Below are 5,971 nucleotides of genomic sequence, written 5' to 3'. Positions count from 1 at the left end.
TCAGGAAATCACCACAAGATCCGCCGGCTGCAGGGCCGCGCCACGGTCGTGCCACGTTAGCAGACCGGAGAGTTAAGGTCCTGCCACCACCCTTCCCTTATTTAAGCTAATTCTGAATTCAAGACTTGCGTGAGTGCATCTGACTGGCAAAAGGTAAATCATGCCTGAACTTTGGGCTGTAAGAGGATCTGGAAAATGTACTTTATAGCTTTTTAGCCTGTGCACTGCTGAAAAGCACAGAAGGAAGGATTAAAAAAAAATATTTTGTTCACTGTTACAGCACCTCGTGTAACACCTCACCTAAGAGATGCTCATTAAATATTTGTTAAACGATTGCACTCAAGTCTGATAGAAGAAAGGCATAACTTGTCTCTAGTTAGCCCAGAGAATGATAATCTGTAGGTCTAAAACCCTGACTCTGTCATTCCCCTTTATGACTATATCCTGGAATATCGAGAGAGATGTAGAATTCAAGACTTTTCGGGTCGCCTGGATGGCTCAGTTGGTTAAGTGTCTGACTCTCGATTCTGGCTCAGGTCATGATCTTAGGGTTGTGAGATCAAGCCCCACTTGAAGATTCTCTCCCTCTGCCCCCTCCCCTAACTTGCACATGCGCGCGCATGCTCTGTCTCTCTCTCTCTAAAATAAATAAATGAAAATAAAGATAAAATAAAAATAGAATTCAAGATGTTTTTCAGTCTAATACTTGCCCACTTTACCGTTTCTGTAGAACCATCTTGAATCAGACACACTGAGGCCCCCCTTTTTTTCGTAATAAATTTTCATTAAAAAAGATGAATTTGGAAGGATGGGAAGTTCTTGAAGGGCAAGCTCTTCCATCTTTCCTGCTTCCCATGGCTTTGGCCATCTCTCTTTGAGGGCTGTTCTTCAGGATACTGACAGCTTGATTTCTCTGGGTAACATCATGCAAAGGAAATTAGCTCAGTGTGTCTTCTACTGAATTCCATCTGTAGCTCAATGTTTTAAGGTATTTGTGAACAAGGCTACAGAGCGATTTCGATAAGACAAGGCAGTGTTCCAGTCTCTGAGAATATTTCTTCCGAAAAACCATTTTTTTAAAATACCACTGAGCAGCCTGAAAATCCACCCACGCATGAGCAATCTCCTGCAATATACAGCAAAGCTTTCAGGTGTCATAGCCATAATAGCAGGTGGTTCCTTTGGGTAGAAAAATTATGGCAAAGATGCAGAGACAGAAAGCAAACTGTTTTGATATTCTGGGTACAGCTTTCCCCAAGTGAATCTTTCCCATATGCCTTCTTTTACCATGGGCCCTTTTCCAGAGGAAGTGGGTTGTGTGAATAGAGGTGTAGAGGTGGATTGTGGTGGGCAAACTTCTATGGTGCTCATATTTGGCAGATCCAATTAATCTTTTGATATTTGTCATCCCACTCTTATACAAGTTAAGGCAATACTCAAATATGGATTTAATACCTGTTTTTGCTGTCCTCAAAATCAAGAGATTCAGTAGTGCTCATCAGAGGCGAGGCTGTTTCTGAAATTCCATATAAATAGATTTTAAATACAAGCTTATAAGGAAGGCTAAAACTGGAGCCATTTGCAAAGAGTGGTCTTTAATTCACTTTTTTATTATGAAATATTTGAGACATAGAAAAAGTTTAAAGAACAGGTATATACTCTTTAGTGAACACTTGTTGCTTCTAAGATAAAAATCTGAATTAGTGAAAAAGACTTCATTTCCAGATAGAAGGGCAGCAAAGCTGGAAATTGAGTTTTGCCTAAGTTTTGTTTTTCTCTCTCCAGAGTGTATAAGACTGGCATTCTTATCATGTACAGGCACACCAAGTCTCCCTTACTGAGCAGGGAGATGCAGTTGCTACCATCTTAATTAAAAGAAAAAAGAACCAACTAAGGTCTAATAGGGAAAGATGTATACAGGAAGCTTGCTAATGGAAAACTTGACTTTTTTGGATGGAAGACAACTACACTGAAGACCAGAAAGGAAACATTAAGCTCATTAATTCTTGGCTCTTCAAGTCTTAGATTGGTGTCCGTAACTAGCTGTGTGACATTGGGCCAGTTCCTTAGCCTCTCTGTACCTCAGTTTCCTGAACCATGTGGTGAGTAGAGTAATAGGTTATACTTCTCAGGGTTGTTACATGTCAAGCCCTTAGAACAGTTCCTGGCATGTAGTAAACCCTCAATAAATGTTGCCTCACTATCTTCGTCCTCCTCAAAGGAACGTTATCATCGCAGGAGAGCAGAAGCTTTGTCTTACTTAGTTCTGTGTCCTCAGCTTCTGTTTTTCCCACAGTAGGCACTCAATAAATATTAGGTGGATGGATTAATTAATGACAATAGCTAGACTTTGAGGCTGAAAATCAAAAAGAATTTGTCTTAAGTTTTATAGCTAGTGAGGGGAAAAATGGACGTTGGGTTTAGAATAAGCTAGGGAAGGAGGGAAGAACCCTAAACTAAGATTAAAAGACCCACATTCAAGTTTAAATTTTAAAAATTTTATTTTTATTTAAATTTTTGAAAAAGATTTTTTACTTATTTGAGGTGGGGAGGGCACAAGTAGGGGGGAGGGACAGAAGGAGAGGGAGAAGCAGACTCCACACTGAGCAGGGAGCCCCATGTTGGGCTCGATCCCAGGACCCTGGGATCATGACCTGATCTAAAAGGCAGAGGCTTAACCGGCTGAGCCACCCAGGTGCCCCTCAGGTTTAAATTCTTTTAGCTCTCTGGGTGTTGAGACTAAGATTTTCTTTCTTAATTTGTAAAATGGGAATAATTCCCAAAATTATTCTGAGGATTACATTAAGGTGTATGTGAAAGCTTGCAATAAATTATAAAGGGATATACAAACACATGATATTATTAATTTTTATCTAAGTGAGTTTACCCATTGGATGACAATAAAATGATTCTATGAGAGTCTTGGAAGAAAGAATCTTTAGCTAAGATGTAAGTACTAAAAATATTCAACCCCAGAGGTACCACAGACATAGACTAATTTTTTCCATCTGTGCAGTTTAGGGTAGATTTGGCATACGCTCAATACCAGGCAAGAAAGAAACTATGGTTTAGGCTGCTTTGAAAGTAAAAAAAAAGCAGAAAAGGAAACTATTTCCTTTTATAAGCATGAATGTTAAAATAGGGAAAGCCTTCATCGAATAATTTACCACTGAAGCAGGAATATTTGAGCCATATTCTCTCCCATTTTCCCCACTCCCCACTCTCCCCACTTATGTTCTAATTAGTTAGTTCTTTCATACATCATGATTTATAGATTATGGTCACTTCCTCCTCACAAAAGAAAAACAATATAGATTATTCTTTATCAGCCATGTGTGACTCAGAGGTCAAAAGAGCAATTTTTTGTAGGATACTCTCCCTAGATTAGTAATATTTAAAGACCTGTTTTTCAGAGCCAGGGATTATTTAAAATATTATGGCTTTAAGATTAGGCCCCACCCAAGATGTCTCAACAGAGCCTGAGTTTGAGGTTGAGAAACTGACATGAGGAAAAAGATAAAGGAGCAAAAAAAAAGCCGTAGTGGGTCAGCTGATGACTCACTGTCCCTTCCTTGAACTTCAGGAATGACAGGATGAAGAGGGAAAAGAGGCGGTGTCCCACTGTAGACCAGATGTTCTGTGAAAGTCAAGAACTTCAGGGAACTTAATAATCTGCGTATGTTCTTAGGGTAAAGCAATAAATATAATTTCCATGGTTTAGTTGTTAATTGCATCCAAGAAAGGACACCAGGAGAACTAAGCTTGATTGCATTTCACCCTCACAACTATCATCCTAAATCTGATCATTTTATTCTCCTGCTTCAAAACCTTAATCACTCCACATTGCTATTGGAGTAAGTCTAAACCGAACAATGGCATAGACTATTCTTCATGACATCATCTCAACCTTCCTTGATAGCTTCACCTACCAATTACTTCTCCTCCTCCTCCTCCTCCTCCTCCTCCTCCTCCTCCTCCTCCTCCTTCTTCAAGTAGGCTCCACACCCAGCGTGAAGCCCAACATGGGGATTGAACTCACTACCCTGAGATCAAGACCTGAGCTGAGATCAAGACTGAGCCACCCAGGCACCCCCTAATTAATTCTTATCACATATCTTGGAAGGTATAGGGGACTACTTATAATTTGCCAAATAAAGCCAGATACTTTTAAGCTCCAGTGCATTTGTTTATACTATTCTCTCTGTCCAGGACTCTCATCCCAGCTGGCAAACCCCTAACTGTACTTCAAAGCCTGGTGAAAGTATCATTTCTTGTCTGTAGCTTTCTCAACTCCCACGCTCTCCTACTACTCAGAATGATTGTTCTTTCAACTGTGGTGTCATTGAACTGTGAGCATGTATTTGTTAAATCACTTACCCCGATGCATTAGGTAGATTCATCAGGTTTATCCTCTCCCCAACTCACTGCGTTCTCCATGAAGGCAAGTGTGAGCCCGTCATTGTTCAATTCTTGGCACACCATACAAGCATAAGACAGATTTGTTGAATTGAATTAAATATTAGAAGAGGGCCAAAGCATAAAGGGATTTTCTAGGCCTACGAATTATGCTGGGACTAGGAAGTATGTGCTAACTCTACGTACATGATTCTGCTTTTGGTCTTATCAGAGTGCATGTAATTTGCTTTTATTAAGAAACTGTCAAAAAAAACAGTATCATGAATATATTTCTTCAGATAAAACATTATTAATTCATTTGTAGCTTAGAATTGACCTTCCCATGACCCAGTTAGCTAAAAGGTAGCTGAATAATTTGAAATATTCTCCAACTGGAATGGGATCACATTTGGGGTTTACTTTAATCAGTGCACCCCTGTCTTGCTTTTGCTCTTCAAAGAGCCCCCTTTGAAGGTATGAGCTCAAGGGAAACCAGATGAACTCTGTCGAATTTTAAACTTGCCACTTTCTCTCCACTAGCGTTCAACTTTTCTTCTCTAACTGAACACGCTAACTGAAGACATATATAATGTAATATCAATTTATTTTTTTAATCTTATTCATTATGCCACCTTGTTCCAAACAGTCTTTAAGAGAGGTTAAAGAAAAAGAAAATCCAAATCCAAAACCAAATTGTTCCACATTTGGTCCATATTCACCCACAGCATCCCAGGGCTGATCATCAGTCAGTGTGATAGACTTTTGGAAAAATTTTCCAGGTACTAGTAATAGCATTTCCTGAAGTTGGATGTTGATTTACAGCAAAGGATTCTGCTGATGCCCACAGGTCACTTCTCTCTTATGATCCAGTATGAGTTTGTTCAACCTTGAAATCAGTCACTGAGGCCCCCTCTCGGGGTACATAATGAGGCAGTTGTTACCCAGCATGCAACCTGGCTAAGTGAAATTGTAGCTGACTCACGTCTGCAGGTGCATATGGGGTACAGCCTAAAGAGCAAGAGCGGGAGCTCAAGAGTCAGTTTGTCTGTCTGAGTTTGAATCTGGCCACGCCTTTGAGCCGTTATGTGACCTTGGACAAGCTGCTTAACCTCTCTATGCCTCACTGTGTCATCAGTGAAACCGGAATAATAGTATCTGCCTTGTGGGTTTGTTGTGTGGAATAAGTGAATTAAATCTGTAGAGTTTATTTATTTATTTATTTATTTATTAAGATTTTATTTATTTATTTGACAGAGAGAGACACAGCGAGAGAGGGAACACAAGCAGGGGGAGTGGGGGAGGGAGAAGCAGGCTTCTCGCGGAGCAGGGAGCCTGATGTGGGGCTCGATCCCAGGACCCTGGGATCATGACCTGAGCCGAAGGCAGACGCTTAATGACTGAGCCACCCAGGCGCCCCAAATCTGTAGAGTTTAGAACAGTGTCTGGTACATGGTGAGCACTCAATAAGTGTTAGCTCTTGTGTGTTATACTTTTCCATTTTTGGGTAAGAAAAGTGGGTACAGTAAAAAATTAAAGGAAGGCTGGTCATTTTTACAACAAAACTTTATTTACAGAA

This window comes from Phoca vitulina, unplaced genomic scaffold, assembly GCF_004348235.1.
Source record: "Phoca vitulina isolate PV1807 unplaced genomic scaffold, GSC_HSeal_1.0 scaffold26, whole genome shotgun sequence".
NCBI classification, from domain to species: Eukaryota; Metazoa; Chordata; class Mammalia; order Carnivora; family Phocidae; genus Phoca; species Phoca vitulina.
This window is presented reverse-complemented; position numbering follows the sequence as displayed.